This window comes from Somniosus microcephalus, chromosome 13, assembly GCF_052327205.1.
Source record: "Somniosus microcephalus isolate GS21.2 chromosome 13, FLI_Smic_1.0, whole genome shotgun sequence".
Classification (NCBI taxonomy): Eukaryota; Metazoa; Chordata; class Chondrichthyes; order Squaliformes; family Somniosidae; genus Somniosus; species Somniosus microcephalus.
The window spans coordinates 161,789,780-161,813,990 of NC_140999.1; the positions used below are offsets into that span (position 1 = coordinate 161,789,780).

At 42.3% G+C, this 24,211-nt stretch overlaps 1 long non-coding RNA gene across 1 annotated transcript; it reads left to right on the plus strand.

Annotated features, from left to right (window-relative positions):
* The first annotated feature begins 5,579 nt into the window (after positions 1–5,579).
* Positions 5,580–20,590, plus strand: LOC147108731 (uncharacterized). The gene is made up of 2 exons (XR_015080638.1): positions 5,580–7,919; positions 18,815–20,590. It is a non-coding gene; the product is annotated as an uncharacterized LOC147108731 (long non-coding RNA).
* The last annotated feature ends 3,621 nt before the right edge of the window (positions 20,591–24,211 follow it).

Consider the following 24,211-nt stretch of genomic DNA (forward strand, 5'->3'; position numbering starts at 1 on the left):
TAGTTTCACCCTTCATTGGGAACATCCTCACCGCATCCACCCGATCAAGCCCCTTCACAATCTTATATGTTTCAATAAGATCGCCTCTCATTCTTCTGAACTCATATGACCACCCCCTCACCCCAGGGATTAACCGAGTGAACCTTCTTTGTACTGACTCGAGAGCAAGTATGTCTTTTCTTAAGTATGGACACCAAAACTGTATGCAGTATTCCAGGTGCGGTCTCACCAATACCTTGTACAACTGCAGCAATACCTCCCTGTTTTTATATTCCATCCCCCTAGCAATAAAAGCCAACATTCCAGTGGCCTTCGTGATCACTTGCTGCACCTGCATACTAACTTTTTGAGTTTCGTGCACCAGGACCCCCAGATCCCTTTGTACTACAGTACTTTCCAGTTTCTTGCCATTAAGATAATAACTTGCTCTGTGATTTTTCCTGCCAAAGTGCATAACCTCACACTTTCCAGTATTGTATTCCATCTGCCAAATCTCTGCCCACTTACTTAGCCTGTCTATGTCCCTTTGCAGGTTTTTTATGTCCTCCTCACTCACTACTTTCCCTCCCATCTTAGTATCATCTGCAAACTTTGATATGTTACACTCGGTCCCCTCCTCCAAATCGTTAATATAGATTGTAAAGAGTTGGGGACCCAGCACTGACCCCTGCGGAACACCACTAGTTACTGGTTGCCAATCTGAGAATGAACCATTTATCCCAACTCTCTGCTTTCTGTTAGACATCCAATCCTCCACCCACGCCAGAATATTACCCCCAATCCCGTGATTTTTTATCTTGAGCAATAATCTTTTGTGTGGCACCTTGTCAAATGCCTTTTGGAAGTCTAAATACACTACGTCCACTGGTTCCCCTTTATCCACCCTGTATGTTACTTCCTCAAAAAACTCAAGCAAATTTGTCAAACATGGCTTCCCCTTCATGAAACCATGCTGAGTTTGTCCTATTAAATTATGTTTATCCAAATGTCCCGTTACTGTCTCCTTAATAATGGACTCTAACATTTTACCAACCACAGATGTTAGGCTAACAGGTCTATAGTTTCCAGCCTTCTGCCTACTACCCTTTTTAAATAAGGGTGTTACATTAGCAGTTTTCCAATCTGCTGGGACCTTTGCTGAGTCCAGTGAGTTTTGGAAAATTATTACCAATGCATCCACAATCCCTACCGCCACTTCCCTCAAGACCCTAGGATGTAAGCCATCAGGTCCAGCGGATTTATCCGCCTTGAGTCCCATTATTTTACCAAGTACCACTTCCTTAGTGATTTTAATCGTATTTAGTTCCTCCCCCCCTAGAGCCCCCTGTTTGTCCAGTGTTGGGATATTCTTAGTGTCCTCTACTGTAAAGACTGATACAAAATAATTGTTCAGTGTTTTTGCCATCTCCATGTTTCCCACCATTAATTTCCCGGTCTCATCCTCTAAGGGACCAACATTTACTTTAGCCACCCTTTTTCTTTTTATATAACTATAGAAACTTTTGCTGTCTGTTTTTATATTTTTTGCTAATTTACTTTCATAATCCATCTTCCCTTTCTTAATCAATCTTTTAGTTATTTTTTGCTGTCTTTTAAAGACTTCCCAATCTTCCATCCTCCCACTAGATTTGGCTACCTTATATGCCCTTGTTTTTAGTCGGATACTATCCTTAATTACTTTACTTAGCCACGGATGGCTATCTTTTCTTTTACACCCTTTTTTCCTCAGTGGAATATATATTTTTTGGAAGTTGTAAAATAACTCCTTAAATGTACACCACTGATCATGTACCGTCTTACCCTTTAATCTATTTTCCCAGTCCACTCTAATCAATTCCGCTCTCATACCTTCATAGTCTCCTTTATTCAAGCTCAGCACGCTTGTTTGAGATCCAACCTTCTCACCCTCTAATTGAATATGGAACTCAACCATGTTATGGTCACTCATTCCAAGGGGATCCTTTACTGGGACATTTTAAATTAATCCTGTCTCATTACACAGGACCAAATCTAAGGTTGCTTGCCCCCTGGTCGGTTCAGTTACATACTGCTCAAGAAACCCATCCCTAATACACTCAATGAACTCATCCTCAAGGCTGCTCTGCCCAATTTGATTTGTCCAGTTAATATGATAATTAAAATCCCCCATAATTATAGCTGTTCCCTTATTACAAGCCTCAACTATTTCCTGATTAATACTCCGTCCAACAGAGTTGCAACTGTTCGGAGGCCTATAGACTACACCCACTAGTGTTTTTTCCCCCTTATTATTCCTTACCTCCACCCAAACTGTTTCACTATCCTGCTCCTTTGACCCAATATCATTTCTCTGTATTATAGTGATTCCTTCCTTTATTAACATAGCCACCCCACCTCCTCTCCCTTCCTGCCTGTCCTTCCTGATTGTTAAATAACCTGGTATGTTTAATTCCCAGTCATGGTCACCCTGCAGCTATGTTTCTGTAATGGCCACAAGATCATACCCATATGTCGTTATTTGTGCCGTTAACTCATTCAATTTGTTACGAATGCTACGTGCATTCAGATAAAGAACTTTCAAATATGTTTTGTAACACTGAGTTCCTGTTTTTTCCCTTTTCAGTACTTTACTTTTTACTCCATACCTTCTGTCCCTTCCTGACATGTTCTGTTTTTTAATTCCCCCACTGCTACCTAAATCTATGACCTTCTCTGTTGTCATTTCTATTATTTGCTCTCTAGAAACCTCCCCCCCACTAATTAGTTTAAAGCCCTCTCTACAGCCCTAGTTATATGATTCGCCAGGACTCTAGTCCCAGCACTGGCCAAGTGGAGTCTGTTAAGTCTGTGTGTTATAATGAGAATTACTACACAGACCACAAGAGTAAATTTTAACAGGACTTTACTATTCGAAGGTCAGGGCGGAACTGTCAATAAATCATTACACAGCACTTATATACTGGTGTGGTCACCACCGGTATTACAGTATACAGCAGCCAAGATAAAGTAGTGCAACTCTTAAAATAGTTCTCTTAAAGGTAGGACGGTTCTCTTAAAGGTGGAACGGTTACATACACTACAATCCTCCCTTTTTAGCTTCACAGTATATGTTTCCCATTAAACATAACATCATAACATATATATATACACTTCATGTAAAAACAGTTCACAGATTCAGTCTCTGCGGAAAACAGTTCACAGATTCAGTCTCTGCGGAGGCGCCTCCTGCGCTTCCTGACTCGGTCCGGATAATGCCTCGGTGGTGTAATAGTTCTCGGTGGTGTAGTAGGTTCTCGTTGCTGGGGTGACTCATCTAATAGTCCTTCACTGGACTTAACAGCTTGAACTTTCGTAACTTCAGAACCAGCATTGCTGACTTCTAAAGGCTCAAGTACCTTGGGAAGTTTTTCTACTTCCAGACTGATTTGGCTCAGTTCGGAGGGACCACGTGCGTGACCTGGTAGGGGTGATAATGGTTCAGATGAGTCATCATCTTCTGCTTCTTCTCTATTGTCTTCTATTTCCTCCACCACTTCAGCTTTTGCCTCTGCCACCAATTCTCTGCGTGGCTTATTACTGCTGACACTGCTCACAAAAGGGTGCTCTTTCTTCTTATCTTTCAACTGATCGATGAATTTGACATATTCCCTTTCTTGCTCAGCTTTGATTCGTTTGGCCTCATTGCGCAGACGGTTTGTGTGTTCCTGTTCCATTCTCTCAATCAGCTGCTTCTGCTGTCTTTCCAGATTCTCCCACTCTGTGTCAAAGAACTTTTTCTTTGCATTCATCTCTTGCTCAAAACGGCGAATCATTTGTTCTAATTGCTGTTGTAGTTTGAGATTGAGTTGAGTTCGAGCCCCGGGTTCCTCAGAAATGTGCATGTCTGTAGACTGGACAGACTCAGAATTCTCTGTCAAACTATGTTGTTGTTGTTCAGTGGAATTCTGTTCTGATACTTTGTTCTCTCCTGAAGCATTTATACACTCCTTCGTTTTTCCATCATTAGTCTGCAAGTCCATTTTAGACTTGTCTTTTGCACATGGGCTGGTCTTACCATCATCAGTTCCAGGGTCTGAGCTGATTGTCTTCCCCGAGTTCTCACTCTCTGCTTTGTCACTGTCACTGCTGCATATGCCCTCATCCAATATTCTGGACAATCGTGCAGGTTTGACATCTTTTCTTTTTCCGGAATCTCCCGTTATTGCTTTTAGGGAGTGCCAGTCCATCTTTATTTTCCTGATCCACTCCCGTCCCAGAAGTGGTGGACCTCCCTCAGGTAGCACATATAAGTCCATTCCTTGGTGTTCTTTGCCCTTGTGTCTCACCTTGACTTTTATCTTTCTGATGGGGTATACTCTTTGCCCCGTGTATGTCTTCAAGACAATCTCGGTATCTCTCAAGGGTATATGTGAGAATAGCCGCTTGTAGTCCCTTCGGTTTATGACTGTTAGGGCTGATCCTGTGTCCAATTCCATTTTCACTTGGACTCCGGCTATCTTGAGCGTGACCCAGATAGTTTGTAGGTCAGCTTCCTTACTCACATCGTGAATTCTCAGACTACCCAGTTCCTGGTTGTTGGAGTCTGAATCCGAATTCTGTTCATCCGAACTCTTCTCAGCCACCTTATGTACCTTTCTGCACTTTTCCTGCGGTGACTTTTTGTTGCTGGTCTTCTTTCTTGACCGGCATACTTTAGCTATGTGACCAAGCTTGCCACATTTTCTACATTCCTGGTTTTTAAACGAGCATTGGTTCTGATCGTGTGTTGTCTTCCCACAACGATAACATTTCGTTGTACCCAAAGCCATTTGATCTACGCCGAGTACCGCTGCCTTCAGCTGCATTTCCGCAGTGCCTCTCGCTGCGGCTTCATGCGATGCTGCAATAGAGACAGCTTTATCAAGTGTAAGATCATTCTCTTCAAGTAGCCGCTTTCTCCCTCGCTCGCTCGGTCTCGTTCTCCCTCGCTCGCTCGGTCTCCCTCGCTCGGTCTCGGTCTCCCTCGCTCGGTCTCCCTCGCTCGCTCGGTCTCTTCTCTCTCCCGCTCGCTCGGTCTCGCTCGCTCGCTCGGGCTCTGTCTCTCCCGCTCGCTCGGGCTCTGTCTCTCCCGCTGGCTGTAACGGCGATTGCCGTATTGCTGCGTTCGCCCTCCCCAGCGGTTTTCAATCATGCCTCCCAGCCCCTCTTGTAGTCCGGTCCTTTCCCCCCCGGCTGCGGCTGAGTTCTCCGCGGTTTTTAAAAAAAAAAAATATTTTCTCCCGCGCAAGCGGTTCTCGAATCGTGCCTCCCAGCCCCTCTTGCAGTCCGGTCCTTTCCCCCCCCGGCTGCGGCTGAGTTCTCCACGGTTTTTTAAATTTTTTTTAAATTTTCTCCCGCGCCTTTCGCTGTCCCGGTCGCTGCACCTCGCGGCCTCGGTAGCTGCACGGCCTTTTTCACCAGTCGCGGTCGAGCTTGCTCTCGACGCTGTTGCGTCTCCCAGCCCGCTTGCAGCCCGGTCTCTCACACCGGCTGCGTTAGCGTTCACCGCGGCTTCCGTGCCTTACGCTGCCCCAGTCTCAGCGCCTCTGGCCCCGACTTCTGTCCGGCTCTTTTCCCCGGCCGTGGTCGAGTTCTCCGCCCTTATATCCTCCGATCGTCCCTCCCCTATTTCACAGCCAACGTGGCCGACTTGCCGCTCGTCGCTGATCGGCTTACCCACCACCGTGATAGAAGGGATGATCCTGCCTGTTGCTGATGGAAGGCTTCGTGTTAGAATTCTTCCATTGCTCTGCAGACCCGAGTCTTTTCTCAGCAGAATGATGAGGGCGGATGCCTCTTCTCGACGCCCGTTAAACTGCCTTGGATAATCTCTGCCGCAGGGTAAGATCGTACTCGTCGCCACTATTAAGTCTGTGTGTTATAATGAGAATTACTACACAGACCACAAGAGTAAATTTTAACAGGACTTTACTATTCGAAGGTCAGGGCGGAACTGCCCAATAAATCATTACACAGCACTTATATACTGGTGTGGTCACCACCGGTATTACAGTATACAGCAGCCAAGATAAAGTAGTGCAACTCTTAAAATAGTTCTCTTAAAGGTAGGACGGTTCTCTTAAAGGTGGAACGGTTACATACACTACAGAGTCCATCCCAACGGAACAGCTCCCTCCTGTCCCAGTACTGGTGCCAGTGTCCCAAGAAGCAAAACCCATTTCTCCCACACCAGTCTTTGAGCCACACATTTAACTCTTTAATTTTATTTATCCTAGCCAAATTCACTCGTGGCTCAGGTAATAACCCAGAGATTATTACCCTTGAGGTTCTGTTTTTTAATTTGACCCCTAGCTGCTCATACTCCTTTAACAGAACCATCTTCCTTGTCCTAGCTACGTCGTTTGTACCAACATGGACCACGACAACTGGATCCTCCCCCTCCCACTCCAAGTTTCTTTCCAGCCTAGAAGAGATGTCCTTAACCCTGGCACCGGGCAGGCAACACAGCCTTCGGGACTCCCGCTCTTGACTGCAGAGAACCCTATCTATCCCTCTAATGATACTATCCCCTACCACTACAACATTTCTTTTTACTCCCTCCACTTGAATGGCCCCCTGTACCACGGTGCTGTGGCCAGGTTGCTCATCCTCCCTGCAGTCCCCGCTCCCGCCCTCACAGGGAGTAAGAACCTTGATCCTGCTGGACAAGAGCAAGGGCTGCGTCTCCTTCAACACTACATCCTGGATCCCTGTACCTTCCTCACTCGTAGCCACACCGTCCTGTCCCTGACCACGGACTACATCTGCAGTAATTAACTTCATAGGTGTGACCATCTCCTGAAACATAGAGTCCAGGAACTTCTCCCCCTCCCTGATGTGTCGCAGTGTCTGAAGCTCGGTCTCAAGCTCCATAACATGGAACTTGAGTTCCTCTAGCAGCAAACACTTGTCGCAGATGTAATCACCGTGAGCCTCAATGGGGTCCACTGGCTCCCACATCTCGCAACAGTAACACATCACCTGCTCCATTCTATATAATTAATTAAATTTCTTATTATTAGTTATGAAGACCCTGCCCGGATATAGATGATAATATCACACCACTATTCAATAGGACTTACCAACTTAAAGGTATAAAAGAGAAGAGAAGGAAGAAAACCAACCAACCAGCTGATCACCAACCTCCTCCTTGATACTGTCTGTGGGGCCTGTTTGGTTCACTCGTCTCGCTGCTCCGCCTCCGCAGTGCTGTCTAAGCCAAAACTCCAGCAGCACTCAATGCACAAAGCCTGGTCTGCCATTGAGAACGGCATTGACAACCGTAATTTAATTTCCCTCCCAAACAGAATAATAACTAGAACCACTCCCAAGCCTTCAATCCTACCTAAAAAAAGTCACAAAAGCTGGATTTTCTTAGTGAAATCGGGCTGATTTTGGGTGGTATAGAGGCAGTGTGGCAAGAGGAATGAGATGGGAAGGCCCTCCGCTGATACCTGCCCCAAAAAATGTCCACTCCAATTTTGCTCCACTAATCCTGCAATAACCCAGATCTATTTGCCCTGAGCCTACATGTAGATGAAGACAGATGGACGTGGTTAGGTAAGCTTCACACAAATTTCCTGCACCCTAGAAAGCACAGTCTGTATAAAAGGGCTGATGTTGGGACCAGTTCAGCGTTCTGGCACCAGGAAAAGATGGTGAAGGCCAGAAGACAGTTCAAGCAGAGTTCCTGCAAGAGTTTGAAAACTGGAAGAGACTTCCATTTGCACTACAGCACTGAGGTATCAGTGTTTAAAAGTATTTGAAAATAATTTAAAGAATAACCTTGTAAATAAATAATGGATTTCTCTCTTGGTTTTCCATTATTCTCATTCGTTGAGAAAGAGGATGGTGAAGACAGGAGGAGAAGAGGAGGGAAGACCTGAGAATTCGGCATCACGTACATAAGTGCCACCCAAAATGTAAGTGCTCATGCCAAAGGGCCTACCGACCAAAGTGATCAAAAATGGATTTCTCCCAAAGGTAGTGTGTAAGAAGGCTGTGGTTTCTTCTTTGAGCAGTCAGTGAATTATACCAGCTGTTGGCATCTTGCCCTGAAGCCTCTTTTTACTAGGGGTATAACCCTGCCAGTGAATGGAAAGGTTAAGAACATCTCTAAATTCTGTGTCACCAAAGGCCTACATAAAAATATTCTGAAATGCACCAATGTACCAAAGATTTGCACATTTATTGATTGTCTCTTTATTATGTCCTATTACTATTTGTTATCACACGCTTACCCCTTGTGCCTAAAACCATTTTCACTCACGATCTTAACCTCTGGTGCTACCTCAGGAGATTGTGAGGTTTGGTGGCTAGGATGGAGGTGGCACTCATCTCAGTGATGCTGATGTTCATGCCGAACCTGCTTCTGGTGTCATGTTGATTGTGCGTTCCATGCCTACCTGACCCAGGCCAGAAGCTCCTTTCTGTGCTGACATTAGAGGAGCTTGGATTGATGCAGCAACAATGTCACTATCATCAGAAATGCCAACATCTGCGTCCACTCTGTCCACAGCCCACCCGCACTGGGTACAGGTTTAGTTGGGCTAATGGTCTACATGCCCAATTAAATTCTGAATGCCCTGAGCTGGGGTGCTTTTGAAGGAATCTATAGAAGCAGTCGTAATTGCTACTCTGGAAGCAACCATCACCTTCTGCCTGATGTCTTGTTGCTGTACATATCTCTTGGAATGCCACACTCACCAAAATGTTCAGCATGCCCTGATATACTTCTTTCATTGTGTTGCTGATGCGGGTTGTGGACTCCTCCAATGTATCCACTATCTGTAACACATGAGATGAGACCACTTCCACTGCCTGCACATGAGGTCTACACTCTTGCATCATACTTCTGTTCTGAGATCTGGATCCCTTGGTTTCTCAGCTGAGGCCAGTTGTTTCTGTTGTCCTCAGCCCCCAGGTAGAGACAACTGACTCTTCATCATCCCTTCACAGTTCCTCTTCTCACTGCTGCTCTGTGTTTCACTCTGTCTCACAAGTTACTCCAGAGTGAATGTACCTGGGCTGGGGCTTGAATCAGTAAGGTGCCATGACAGGGAATCAAATGAATGAATGGGCTCTGTGGTGTTGTTAGGTTGATCATCACATTCTTTCTTCTATAAAGGGACAGCACCTATGAGAGATACAAGGGTCATTCATTTTAGGAGTGTGCACTCTCACTTGTGATTCAGAATAAATTATTGAGCAATTGATAGAAGGCCTTTCAGTACTCAGAATGTTTGAAGACTGCAACCATTCACAGTACTGCAGCTAAACAATTCCCTACCAATCTGAACCTGACAGCTCTCCTCCAAATTCTTCCTCTCCCATCACCTCCCTGGTGTGTCTCCCAGGGAGTTGCAGAGTTTCCTCCTCATTCCTACTTAAGGGCCTGATGGTTGCCCCTCCTCCACCATGGAACTTTTTTCTGGAACTTTTTTCTGCTGATTGTGGGTGATCTTTTCCTCTGCATAAAACAAGAAGACATCAAAAGTATAGGGATTCATTCAAAATTAAATGTCGCCAAGATGTCCGCAGACATTCCATTGTGATCCCTGCTTTCAGATACAGACTATATAGCATTCTCTTCACTTTTTACCAAACCCTTGCTCTCAAAGTGAGATAAGGGACAGTAGAATGGTCAGAGAGGGATGTGTGACTGTTGGGTGGGGAAATTAACTGTCTTATTCATCTGTTCATTTCCACTCTGTGGAAATGGAGGGTGTGGAGGTGAGTCATGCTTCCAGCATTATTTCAGGATGTGTGTGGGTACTCAAGCTTTAACTTACCTTTGCCAACCTGATGAGATCATTAAAACCTTTCTGGCACTGCATTACTGTTTGCAGGATGGTTGATGAGACACTACCTCCCTCCATATTGCCTGCACTACCCTTTTTTGGGGCTTACTGTCTTGGGTTCCAAATACTCTAGTCCTCCTTGCCCTTATATCTGCCAATATCATTTCCACAGAAGCTTCCGAGAATCTTGGGGTATTGACCACAGCAGGCACTCTCACTGCTGGTCAACCTCTGCCATCCCCTCTGTCTGAACTTGCTCTGCCTCTGCCTCTGCTTCCTTAGGACCTGCAGTACCTTCTGGCCATTTAAGCTGCAGAAGCCTTTTAAGTACTGTAGCTAAACCATATTTCCCTCTCAGTGGCAGTGAACCAATCAGCAGCAGGATGAATCTATCTTGCATATTTAATTAGGACCTACTACTCAGGAAAATGCAGTCAGTTTCTGGTGGAATTACATGGGCAGGTACAAGTCCCATTCCACCATGTTTCTGACAGGCAAGAAAATCCAGGCCCACAAGAACCTGTATTCAGTGTTTGAAATATGTATGAAGTGAAACAGCTCATCATTGTAGACATCATTGATGTCTTTTGCACTTACCTCTATTGCACAGAAATTAGTCTTTTCAGTGTTATTTATTTTCAGTGTCACTGATTAAACATTTTGACGAGATACACATCAATACTGCTGCCCTTTAAAAATTTGTACAATTTTCTTGATGGATTTATTTTCACTACCTATCGCATCAATATCTAGCAGTAGGTGCAATTAGGTAAAGTAATAATAAAAAAAAACTTGTATTGAAAAGGAAACGGAATAACTCAGCAGTGAAATCAATTGTGACATTTACAGTGTCTATGTTGTCAAGTAATGTAGCAAAATAATTGCAGAAGAAAAGCAGTGTTACGATTTTTTGAATTGCTTCTGCATTGTACTCAATAGCATGCTCAAAAACTAATTTACAGTAAAATGTGGATCTTGTTTTTAAGCTTTTTTTTATTATATTGTGGCTAATATTGAACTATAGAACTGAAAGTTTAACTATGTTCCAAGGCCAGCTTTAACATTTACTGTACTTGGACCTTAACTGCTCATATTGTAAAACTTTTTTCAGCAACTTTCTCTCTATACTAGCTATAGCAAAGTCATCTACCAGTCTTAAAGAATGAGTTTATGTTTTCACTACACCCAGCACACAAGGGAAATATCCCTCCCATGTTGGCCAGCTGTGAGGGAATGAAGCAAAAATTGTTCTGCTCACTATTTCTCTCAATTATGTTTTTCTACTTTCAGTGACAGTTCGTCCTCACAAGCAGGGGTGGATTAACTCACATGCCCTAGCCAAATATGAGGCCCCCCCATGGGGCAGTTTCATTTAAGCGCTGTATAATTTGAGTTACAATTATTAATGTACTGTGTAGACATTCTATGGGTTTATTTCTTAATATATTTTACTACACTTTTGTGTGTTAATGGATTGAAGGGGGGACAGTTGTGAGGAGGGTGGGGAGAATGGCAGAGGGGCTCAAGAACTTTTAATTCTAGCTCTGCTCACAATTATATAAATATTAATTCAAGATGTGATTTAAGAGAGGTAAGAAGGTATAATATAAAATTTATCAGTTTACCATGCAATTTGTTTGCTTCATGAGTAAAACCAGTCGCTACCCAACTACTGCCATATGTCTATCATGTTCAGGCATTATATAGTAGTAATATTACCTAAAAAGCCTGCTGTTCAACAACTTTCATCCGTATAGTACCTTTATTGTAATAAAATGTCACAAGGCACTTCACATGGGATAGAGATTGATTAAGTGGTAGAAGATTTAGTAGAGCTGGATGCTGGGAGGGGGATGTATAGGAACCCAAAGGCAGATGACCATGAGGCACTGATGGGACGTAGACCTAGAGATGTGGTAGAGGTGAATTGGGAAGGATCAAGAGGGATTTTACTGAGGTCAATGAAAATTTGACAGGATATTTGATTTTTTTTAGTGTTGATGTGGAATCATGGGATGAAGATTCTTGACTTGATGGTAAAAGTAACAACATTTGAGTGGGTGACCGTATAAATGTAATACTTGTTTTGAAGATGTTTATGATTGAAGATGTTTTGTATGCAGAGAGACAAAATACAGTCATGTAATTCAGCAAGCATCACTAGTCATGGTGATTAAATCACTTTATTTGAGCTTAACATCTCATCCAGAAGATAGCAACTCTAACAACAAAATATTCCCTTAGTATTGCACTGAAGCGTAGGCCTAGAATATGTGTTCAAATTCTGGAGTGGGTTTAAGGATTTTTAAAAATGTGTTCATGGGATCTGGGCATCGCTGGCAAGGCTAGCATTTATTGCCCATCCCTAATTGCCCTTGAGAAGGTGGTGGTGAGCTGCCTTCTTGAATCGCTGCAGTCCGTGTGGTGATGGTACTCCCACAGTGCTGTTAGGGAGGGAGTTCCAGGATTTTGACTCAGCGGCAATGAAGGAACGGCAATATACTTCCAGGTCAGGATGGCGTGTGACTTGGAGGGGAACTTGGAGGTGGTGGTGTTCCCATGCGCCTGCTGCCCTTGTCTATCTAGGTGGTAGAGGTTGCGGAAATGGGAGGTGCTGCCAAAGAAGCCTTGGTGAGTTGCTGCAGTGCATCTTGTGGATGGTACACACTGCAGCCATGGTACGCCGGTGGTGGAGGGTGTGAATGTTTAAGGTGGTGGATGGGGTGCCAATCAAGAGAGCTGCTTTGTCCTGGATGGTGTTGAGTTTTTTGAGTGTTGTTGGAGCTGCACTCATTCAGGCAGTGGAGAGTATTCTATCACACTCCTTACTTGTGTCTTGTAGATGGTGGAAAGGTTTTGGGGAGCCAGGAGGTCAGACACTCGCCGCAGAATACCCAGCCTCTGACCTGCTCTTGTTGCCACGGTATTTATGTGGCTGGTGAGAGAATTATCAACTGGGTCAAGCTGACACTTGGGAATATCTCAAATCAGAGATACTGGCAAATTCTACAAATGTTCTAGAATATTAATGGCATCAAAATTTTTGAGAGACCTTTTCCAAAGTAACGTAAGGTCAGAAAAAAACAACAGGCTGGTGAGGGAGGCCCTTAAACGTGTGATGTAAGAAATGTTTACATTTCTTAAGAGCATCCAGTGAAGTTTGTGATTGGTACTGTTAGAAAGCAGTTCTGTTAGTTTAGATTATGTCTGAGAATTGATATGAGAAATGAAGGGGCCGGATCACAATATCAGTTTTACAACCAGTGGGAAATTGAAAATCTACTGCAATGGATGAAGTAGTCATATTATCCTATATTGTTTCCCCATTGGTGATCATTTTCTGGCTCACAACAAAGGCCTTAATAAAAGCTATCAGTCCTCCAGAGTTAAGAATATGAACATGTATAAAAACAATACTGTTATTGGTCAATGCATATCAAAGCTTGTTTAAAACCACTCAGGCCTGAATCACACGGAGGTTATTTGCAGGACTAACAATCCTTTGTTGCGACTGTAACCATGTGTAAAGGAAATAGCCATATTCCAAGATATACAACATCATATAAATAGATTTCTGATATTATTAATACATGACATACTGGGTTTAAAAGTCTGGAAAGCCTCGGCGACACAGGCTGTCAATACAGGCTTCTGAGATAAGATGAAGTGTTAACACAAAAGTTGTAAACACCACACAAGCTTTTGAAATGGGAATTGATTGTTAATACTGAGACAATAGCCTTGTTGAAACAGCAGGCTGGAGGTTCCTCTATGTCTGAACATTGGAACCAACACAATAGCAATGCCCAAGTAAAGTGTTAAAAACTGACACTTCGAACAGGAACACAGAATATTAAAAAACCATGTGCCTTTGCAAAAATAACATCAAATGAGAAACAGGAAACACGATTATATATGCAAACAATTGAAGTAGCTAAGAAATGCAAAAAACACCCTAGATTAAGTGTTTTTAATTTACATGTTGTAAAAGATACCTACAGAACACTTTGAAAATATGATATCAATAGATGACACCAAACAATCATATTGTGTTTGTGTTGAAAATGGAACAGTTAGGAGACAGGCGTCTGTAATACAACCAGTTAAGGTGTTCTAAATGTAAAAAAAGATACAAGCAGGAGACTTTGATAAGAATGGCATCAAAGGGATACATCGGTCATAACCATTTTTTATGATAAAATTTGAACACCTAAAGGTAGAGACATAATTATGCATGCAGCAGCTAAATTGACAGTAAGATAGAAAACAATCAACAGAAAGAATGACTAGAGATAATTAGTTTACATCAGCAGAAAACTTCAAAGGATAAACCACTAAAAAAAGGTATAAAAATAGGGCTTTTCAGATGGAAAGTCAGAAGTTGCTGGAAAAGGGCAAGCGATTCTCAACTTCAGAGGCAGGCTCTGTAAATTTTAATTCTTTGAGTCTCGGGGATCAAAAAGGTACTTTTATTTGATTTTGGTGGAAATTCTAGATTAAGAATAATAGAAATGTAAAAATGTACGAAGTTAAGATTTGATAATCAGAATCTCTGAGAATAAGAAATGTAAGCTATTTGTATTTTGAACTGTTAAAGTTGCGATTGACTCAACAGCTGTTAACTGTATGTCGGCTCTTAAACAAATCTATATATTTTTAGCATTGTCTCAAATAGTATTTCTGTATCAAACTCGTGAACTCAATCTCTGTACACTCTTTTGTAAGGAGTTGCAGAATTCTGGGGGGGTTTTCCAGACCCTCATAATATCCGGAAGGTTACAGTCTAGTTAAACTGATTAAAAGTGCTATCTGGAGGATGGTAACATCTTCAAGTCATTCCTTTCCTTTAGTGAGAGATAGTCTGAACCTTTGGACCCAATTACGTGTCTTCTAACTTTAGTTGACGGTGAACGTCTGGGGAATACGCCTGATCTGGGGTAGCCCAAAAAGGGCTAGGACTAGTAATTATCACTTCAGTTGGCGCCCAACGTGTGTGTTAACGAGTTGATACAGAACCTATACTTATATTTACATCTATATCCATCTTGTAGATTGTTAAGTATAGAAGGAGTGTTTTACTGATAGTGGTACTAAGACCCAGATTTAAGTCTCTAGAGATGATAAAACCCTGATCAGACCTTGTAGAACTTAAATCAGAACTCCCTCAACATACCATTGAGGTCTAGAAATTTCTTATAAAGTTCATATTAAACCCTAACTGAGGTTCGGTCCTGATGAAATATTAAACCCTAACCGATGTTAGGTCCTGAAGAAAGGGCATACCCTGTCAGAATTGGCCTAGTTTTTTTATTAGAAGATTCAAATTATTGCTTTATTAGGGGAAATAATCCTATCCCTGTACCTCCACAAAACCAAGTGATAATTTTTGAAACAGAATGCTTTGATGCCGAAGGAGCCGTTAGAACTCATGGCATGATTAATGTTGATCACCAGAATGAGGGGATACAGAATATCCTGTGGGATAATCAAACAAATACACCAAATCTACTAAATTCCTTAATGATAAGGTGCACACCTGCACAATTGGGAGGCCTAATGAATGGTGCCCAACAAGGTGGTGGCAACCATGGCCGAATAGCAGGACCCGGAGGAGCTTATGCTCCTGGGGGCTATGGATTCCATTTAAGGTGGCAAACTCATGATGAAATAAATGACAACAATCTTCGAGAAAACTATAGGCAGCTTAGGATCCATTATAATCAATGCCGACAGGCACTAGCTCACTCTTATCTAAATGCTGGAGGCGCAATGATTAATGGTGCAGTAAACCAACCCCAGCAACCACAAATTGCACCCCTAGGTCAAGTAAGCCTGAGCTCTATCTACACAATGTGTGGTAGACCGGGAAACACCAGCCAGGAAAAAACCTGCTGGATTCTAACTAACCTTGATAAATGGGAAACCTGTTGCCAAGTTTGGAATGCCCAACACCTGAGGCAACTACTGCAAATGATACTAAGTTCAGACTTAATTCCTCCATTAAACCAGTGCAACAACTGGGTTCAAATATATGCTTATGTTCTCACGGCAACTCAGGGAGGGCATGTAATGGGTTCAATCAAGGAAATACTCACTAATACAGCCACAACTAAAGGGCTGGTTGCTGCTTACAGATTAGGCAAAGTACATACACAGGATAATTTGGACATTGTCCATGGTTGCCTGGCTCATCAATATCAAAATACAGCCCCCAAACTTGCCTGTGAGGGTGCTCCAAACGATTATCGAGATAACCAACAAAGATGGGATAATGTCTATTGCATTATTCAATTAAATCATGACCTTTTAGGTCTACCCCAAACTAAACTTATAATGAGATCAGAAACTAGGGATAAAAAAACCGCAGAAGTTACCTTTGGTACTCAGAAAGAAGGACTGTATAGACCCAAGTCTCAAGTCCACCCTGCCCAGACACAAATCCGTGGCTCAGGACCACCAAGGGGGTATTCCAGAAGGTTTACACCCCCAACTTGCCCTCAATACGAGAAAGATTTCTCCCTAGAAAGATGGGATAGACGAGGGGCTAGACCTCAAAAGGAAAGCGAAGGACAGTGGACTCCCTATGGGGACAGCTTTTACACTGGCCAAAACTATCAAAGAGCCATGGGAGGGTACCGAGAAAACTGAAATTGGGATCAAAAAGATTCCTGGCAAAACCAACGTCCACCTCAACAGGAGGATCATCAAGAAAGTAAACGGCCCGACAAACCCCCTCAGGGATCTGGAAAACATGAAACCCCCAAGAGGGAGGAACAAAAATCAGTTAAAATAATTAAAGATAAAGCAGCAAATGAAGCTCAGGATCCTGGGGATGATCAATCCCAGGATTGAAGGCCTGGCACCCAGCCAGGGCCTCTTGAATTCCCCTATGCCTTGGCAACCTTGCCCACAAACACACAAGTGAAAGCCCTGTTTGATACGGGAGCTGATTACACTGTAATAGATCCTGCAATTATAAAAACTAAGTGGTCAGGTTTGGGAAGCCCAATTTGTAAAAAAATCATTAGCGGGATTCACGCAAGATAAAACCAAAATAATTAAATTTTACAAGATACCTATTACTATATATGGAATAACGATGGCCCTAGATGTAGGACTGGTACCACAATTGGCCTGTTCCCTCATTATAGGACAACCAAACATGAAACATTACCTTAAAATATCAACCAGACCTGTAGAAGCATCCACAGACCAGGATGACAGGGAAAAACATGTTCGAACACAGCTTGATCAAACTTGCCTAGAGGGGGGAGGCAAAGACCTCCTCGAGCAACTCATAAATAGGTATTATCCATATCTACAACGCCATCCAAATCAATTTGCAAAGATAGAGCATCTCCCCATCATGGAGGATGATGATACGGAGGAGGGAATCAGACAAATGCCTATGAGACTGCTTACAGAATACCATCAAGTTATTTACTGTGATGGATCATCAATGACAATTAAAAAAGAGACTTCCCAACAATCTTCATCTGGGATGGGGATAGTAGTAGGGAATTTTCGAGATTCCTATACTTTTTATCCAGAAGAATTACTGTCTATACCCCTTGGCCATAAGACAGCGCAATATGCTGAAGCCGCAGCATTACGGTATGTTTTAGAGAAAGCAGACCTTATTAAACCCACACTGTGGAAAGATATTCTCCGTTCGAGAATGGAGAAAAAGAATTGTCAGGTGATTCATGTAAACGGGCATACCACTGGGACAGTACACTCTAAAGGAAACAGCCTTGCAGACGAACAAGCGAAACGTTCAGTCTGCATGACACCCCCTCAAGCAGGTTCTGCCAATGTTAGTGTAAACACTAGGGCAGAACGGGCAGCTAATATGGATGAGGAACTGATTCAGCTATTAGACCCGACAAAAGAGAATCCACCAGGATATCCACCAAAGTACTTTTACTCAGAAACCCCTACGGGTATTGAACTAGTTAAGTTGCCTAAAGGAAACCAAGAGGTACCCCCGAGACACAAACGAGAACAGCTTGTAAAAGAAGCTCATGAGGGCATAAGTCAAGCACATTGTGGTGCCAGAACAACATTCTGCAAATTGACCCCTTATATTGGTGGCCAGGCATGCTTAAAGCCTGTAAAACATACGTGGCAAATTGTGAGCCATGATATTTAACCAATCAACCAAGTCATCACTAATTAAGCCACCACTATTGGCTCCTGTGAAAGCTGATGAGCAAATGGGAAAATTCTTTTATTGACTTTATTGGACCACTTCCCCCGTCTTTGGGATATAGATATGTTCTCGCTTGTGTAGATGGCTGCACTTCCTTCTACTGGCTGGTCCCCACAAAAACTGTTTCAGAAAACGCACTTGCCAGGGCTATTTCTGATATAATTACTGTAGCTGGTGCACCCAAAATCTTACACTCCGATCAAGGCGGAACCTTTGTATCTAAGGTCTTCAAAGACTACTGCGAACAAAGGGGGATTGGCTTAGAGCACAGCACGCCACATCATCTGCAATTAGAGAGGCTGGTGGAATGTAAAAACCTGGAAGTAAAAAAGCTATTGGTGAAACTGTTGAGAATCAGGGGGAATAAGTGGATCACCATCATTCCGGAGGTGCAGTTATCACTCAATAATATGCCCACATCTGCATCAGGGACAGTGTCCCCTAAAACTCCATATTATCTGATAAATGGGGTTGAGATGCATACACCGCTTACCTATAGTTCTTTTATTGCCTCTACACACTCTGAGTCCTTGATCTGACAGCGACAGTTAAAAAAAAGAAGTAACAGAGGAGATTCATTGAATTGATCAGAGGATAAGGGAAGCAAATAGGCAGAAAAAATTGACAAATAAAGCATGGCAACCCATAGTAGGAGAATGGGTACAGGAAAATTTCGAGCAAAAACCTGGTTTAACACCAAAGTGGAAAAAACCTGTTGAAATACATTCTGGTATTAACGAAAGAACAGTTCAAATATATATTAACCAGCCGAATGGCAAGCATATTCTTTAAACTGTCTCCATAGACAATATCAAAAGATGTCCTGCAAAATACCGAAAAGGAGGAACAATACAAGGTGCAGTCGTACACTGTCTTTCAAGACACAGCTTGGAGCACGACATAGGAAATGGATGCGATCGAATTACTGACAACGGTCAGTCAGATGGTGTCGCCGGCTCTTCCACACGTTGCTTGGCAACACATCAGGAATTGGATTTGCGAAAAGCAACAGCCGAAACAAGGAAAGATCAATTAGTTATTTCAGCTAAGAAGGAAGACACCGCGGCTAAAGAAGGAATCAACTGAGTGCCTGGCAAGGCCTTTACGACAACACACATCTATACACACGCCGGATCGAAGAAACAGCGTGTCAAGCTTCAACTAGTTTCAACTGACGTCTCCTTGACTCGTATGAATAACTCACCTCTACGGAACGTACATCTGCCGATTGGACATTCTAAGTACATGTTGTTTCACTCATAGCATGACTATGTACTTATCATCCTTTTAAATTGTGTTCAATTTAAAATAAGACAAAACATTGTCCTAGGATGACATCGAAGGAATTTTCATGTAGCACATGATTGTGCATCTCGTGAAATTAATATGCTACTGTAAACTTATTAGTATCATTTACCAAACTCTGCCCTGATGTTATGAGCTCATCTTTTGGTCAAGAGGGGGGTGTAAAGGAAATAGCCATATTCCAAGAGATACACCATCCTATGAACAGATTTCTGATATTATGAATACATGACATACTGGGTTTAAAAGTCTGGAAAGCCTCGGCGACACAGGCTGTCAATACAGGCTTCTGAGATAAGATGAAGTGTTAACACAAAAGCTGTAAACACCACACAAGCTTTTGAAATGGGAATTGATTGTTAATACTGAGACAATAGCCTTGTTGAAACAGCAGGCTGGAGGTTCCTCTATGTCTGAACATTGGAACCAACACAATAGCAATGCCCAAGTAAAGTGTTAAAAACTGACACTTTGAACAGGAACACAGAATATTAAAAAACCATGTGCCTTTGCAAAAATAACATCAAATGAGAAACAGGAAACACGATTATATATGCAACCAATTGAAGTAGCTAAGAAATGCAAAAAACACCCTAGATGAAGTGTTTTTAATTTACATGTTGTAAAAGATACCTACAGAACACTTTGAAAATATGATATCAATAGATGACACCAAGCAATCACATTGTGTTTGTGTTGAAAATGGAACAGTTAGGAGACAGGAGTCTGTAATACAACCAGTTAAGATTTTCTAAATGTAAAAAGATACAAGCAGGAGACTTTGATAAGAATGGCATCAAAGAGATACATTGGTCATAACCATTTTAATGATAAAATTTGAACAGAATTATGCATGCAGCAGCTAAATTGACAGTTAGATAGAAAAAAGTCAATAGAAAGAATGACTAGAGATAATTAGCTTACATCAGCAGAAAACTTCAAAGGATAAACCACTAAAAAAAAGGTATGAAAGTAGAACTTTTCAGATGGAAAGTCAGAAGTCGCTTGGAAAGGGCAAGAAATTCTCAACTTCAGAGGCATGCTCTGTAAGTTTTAATTCTTTGAGTCTTGGGGATCAAAAAGGTCTTATTTGATTTTGGTGGAAATTCTGGATTAAGAATAATAGAAATGTAAAAATGTACGAATTTAAGATTTGAGAATAAGGATCTCTGAGAATAAGAAATGTAAGCTATTTGTATTTTGAACTGTTAAAGTTGCGATTGACTCAACAGCTGCTAACTGTATGCCAGCTCTTAAATAAATCTATATATTTTTAGGATTGTCTCAAATAGTATTTCTGTATCAAACTCGTGAACTCAATCTCTGTACACTCTTTTGTAAGGAGTTGCAGAATTCTGGGGGGGGGGTTTCCGGACCCTCATAATATCCAGAAGGTTACAGTCCAGTTAAACTTATTAAAAGTGCTATCTGGAGGATGGTAACATCTTCAAGTCATTCCTTTCCTTTAGTCTGAACCTTTAGACCCAATAAAGTGTCTTATAGAATTCGGCTATCTCTAACTTTAGTTGAAGGGGAATACGCCTGATCTGGGGTAGCCCGAAAAGGGCTAGGACTAGTAATTATCCCTTCACATGAACAATTTAGATTCATCGTTTTAAAGAAGGACCAGCCTAAATCTGATATATCCCTGAAGCATCCAATTCACCGTATGAAAGGCTTTTGCCATTTTGAAAGGGAAAACCATTGATTCCATACCATTAACAACATTTAGCAATACTGAAAACTTTGCATAAGCTGTCAAATGGAAACTTGCTGCTTATGAAGTCTAATTGAGAGAAACATTTGCTAATTATTATTATTTTGGGTGGGATCTTTTTAGATGAGATGGATCTGGAGCAACAACAACAACAACTTGTATTTATATAGCGCTTTTAACGTTGTAAAACATCCCAAGGCGCTTCACAGGAGTATTAAAAAAGCAAAAAATTTGACACCGAGCCACATACGGAGAAATTAGTGCAGGTGAACAAAAGCTTGGTCAAAGAGGTAGGTTTTAAGGAGCATCTTAAAAGAGGAAAGAGAGTTAACGAGGAGCAGATAGAATAAAGGTAAGGAAGATTTATTCAGCTAATTGCATGGAATCCCAAATGGCGTAGTCTAATTAATTATAGCTAAAGTACCCTGTGCTGACAGAGAGACATTCCCTTATAAAGGTCAGAGGTAAAGACATTAATGCATGAAAACTGACAGCTACCATACTTGGAATAGCTCTTCGCAAGTTTGTAACATAAGTTTCCCATTGATCCTTACTTAAATAAACTTGTGAGTACTCAATTTTAAAAAGAAAAAACATCTATGTGGCTGCTCACTCTGCAGAACTTTGAGAAACATATATGGGGCAGATTTTCTGTTGCTGTGCTTGGGCATATTGAATCACCTGGAAGCAGTGCAGAGCGGGGAAATTGGGCAGGGTGGATTGCACTCCCGTAAGGGGGCTCACCCGATTTTTAAATCAACTTAATTTAAAAGAAAATGAATGGAAAATCACGAAGGCTCCCATTCAGGCGTGCAATCCTCCCCACCTGACTTTCCTCTTGTGCTGCACTCAAGTGGTCCAATACACTCAGATGCTGGAGCGGGACATTTTCCCCATTACAGCTTTTCATTGAAAATCTGAATCTAAGAACTAATTTCTTTTGATGCAACTCAGATTGGACCAGAGTATACGTCAGCCATGTGTTTCACTGCTTAGGCCTCACACTCTGGACTTCCTCCCCCCATATTGCTTTGATTCACTACTTCCAACCCTCAGCTTAAATTCCCTCCTCTTAACCAAAAGCACCAGGTTACCGCCCTGGCAGCAGTGTTGAAAATTACCCCAGTATGTCTTTGAACTGAGGAGGGGCTTGGATGTGCGAGAATGACTGTTGAGGTAACTTTTGGGATAATTATGTTCTGGTTGGCCTGATGAAAATCCTTGTTTTTCATTTTTTTATTAGATTAAGAATCTATCAATTGTGAAGTATAAAAATGCTTTAAAGTGCTTAAAAAATGGAATGCATCATTTTACAGGAAACTTTCTGGTATCCGGCACAGACGGGACCGAGCTGGTGCCGGTCTATCAACAATGCCGGAGAATTGAGCGCTATAGTTAAAAGATATGGAGCTCAGCGCTCCATCTAAAGCAACAAACCCTGTTGCTTAGCAACAGCTTCTAAACAATCAGCACAGCTTGCAAGCGTCTCTGTAGCTTAGCAACAGCTTCAGTTAGACACTTGCACAGCCAGAAATGAGTAAAAAAAAGTAACTAAAAGTAAAAAAAGTTATCTGAACCGACTCCTGAATTTTGCCGGTTAACCGACATTCCCGGTTATTTAATGGCTGGTTAATCGAAAGTTTCCTGTAATGTTAAAATTCAACATTTTCTGTGGGAGCGTGCTCCTGGACCCTCCTAAAAATGCACCATTAATTTTATACTTTCAACACTTGGATTTCCCTTTTTAGACTTTCATATCCATTTTTATGTCTCCATACAAGTGAAGGAATGTTGGGTGTACCTACTGCTTAAGTTAGAAATCCAAAGCAACCACTTGTTTTCACAAGTCAAAGGTTTATAATCAAGGACTTTCTTGAGCTGTCAGGTTCCTGAAGGTTGTTTCAGCTTTATTTGAAGCTGCAGGTTATTTTTTTTAGGTTGTCATGTATGATTCTTGGGCTCGTCGACTTTGAAATTGGGAGGAACAAGGCCTGTTCCTCCTAGCAGCCCTTTGAAGAAGCTTCATTGTCCATTCAATTAATGGTGCTGCACTCAAGAGTCACTTTTTTAGACTCTATTGGCTTTGGGTTCAGTGCACTTTTTTGCAAGAAAATGTTCTTTCTGGCCAGTAAGTAGTGCAGCATTTGGTGGATGAGGAAGGGAACAATAATAGGTTCTCGGGGGACACTGGAGGTAACGGTCCGAAGGCGGGAAGAGAAGTAATTGCTGGAGATACTTTGGCTAGGATTGGATAGATAAGAGTGAAACCAAGCAATGATAGTTCCACTGAGCTGGAAACTGAAGGTGAGAATTGGAGGAAGATGACGTGATCAACTGTGTCAAAGGCTGCAGAGAGGTCGAGGAGGATGAGAGGGATAAAGCACCATGATCACAGTCTCAGAGGATGGCTTCTTATAGTCTTTGAATTTACTTCAAGTTGTGTGCTAGGCATCTAATCTCCCAGCCCATTGAACAATTCTGCCATTTATGCAATAAGCTCATTCTGTCACTGTAACCAGGACAAGAGCCTGTCAATCTTTCACTGTTGGAACATTATCATTCGATTTCACATCACAATTAAATTATTAACAAACTAATAATGTGAGAGAAGAAAGGAGGGATACAGTGCTCCCCCACAGAGTACTGTCCCCCTTTAAAAGCTGGAAGGAGGGGATATAACATTCCTTAATGAAAACTGGAAAAATCCCTTTTCTTCATAATTAATACTTCTTCTTAGGCAGTCCCTCGGAACTGAAGATGACTTGTTTCCATATTAAAAATGAGTTCTCAGGTGACTGATGAGTCCAATGCGGGACCTACAGTCTCTGTCACAGATGGGGCAGACGGTGGTTGAAGGGGCGGGTGGGTGGGGTACTTGGGTTGACATGCGCTCCTTCTGCTGTTTGCGCTTGGCTTCCGCTTGCTCCCGGCGAAGAGACTCGAGGAATTCGGCACCTTCCCGGATCCTTCTCCTCCACTTTGTACGGTCTTGGGCCAGGGATTCCCAGGTGTCGGTGGGGATGTTGCACTTTTTCAAGGAGGCTTTGAGGGTGTCCTTGTAGCATTTCCTCTGCCCACCTGGGGCTCTCTTGCCGTGTCAGAGCTCCGAGTAGAGCGCTTGTTTTGGGAGTCTCGTATTGGGCATGCGGACGATGTGACCTGTCCATCGGAGCTGATCGA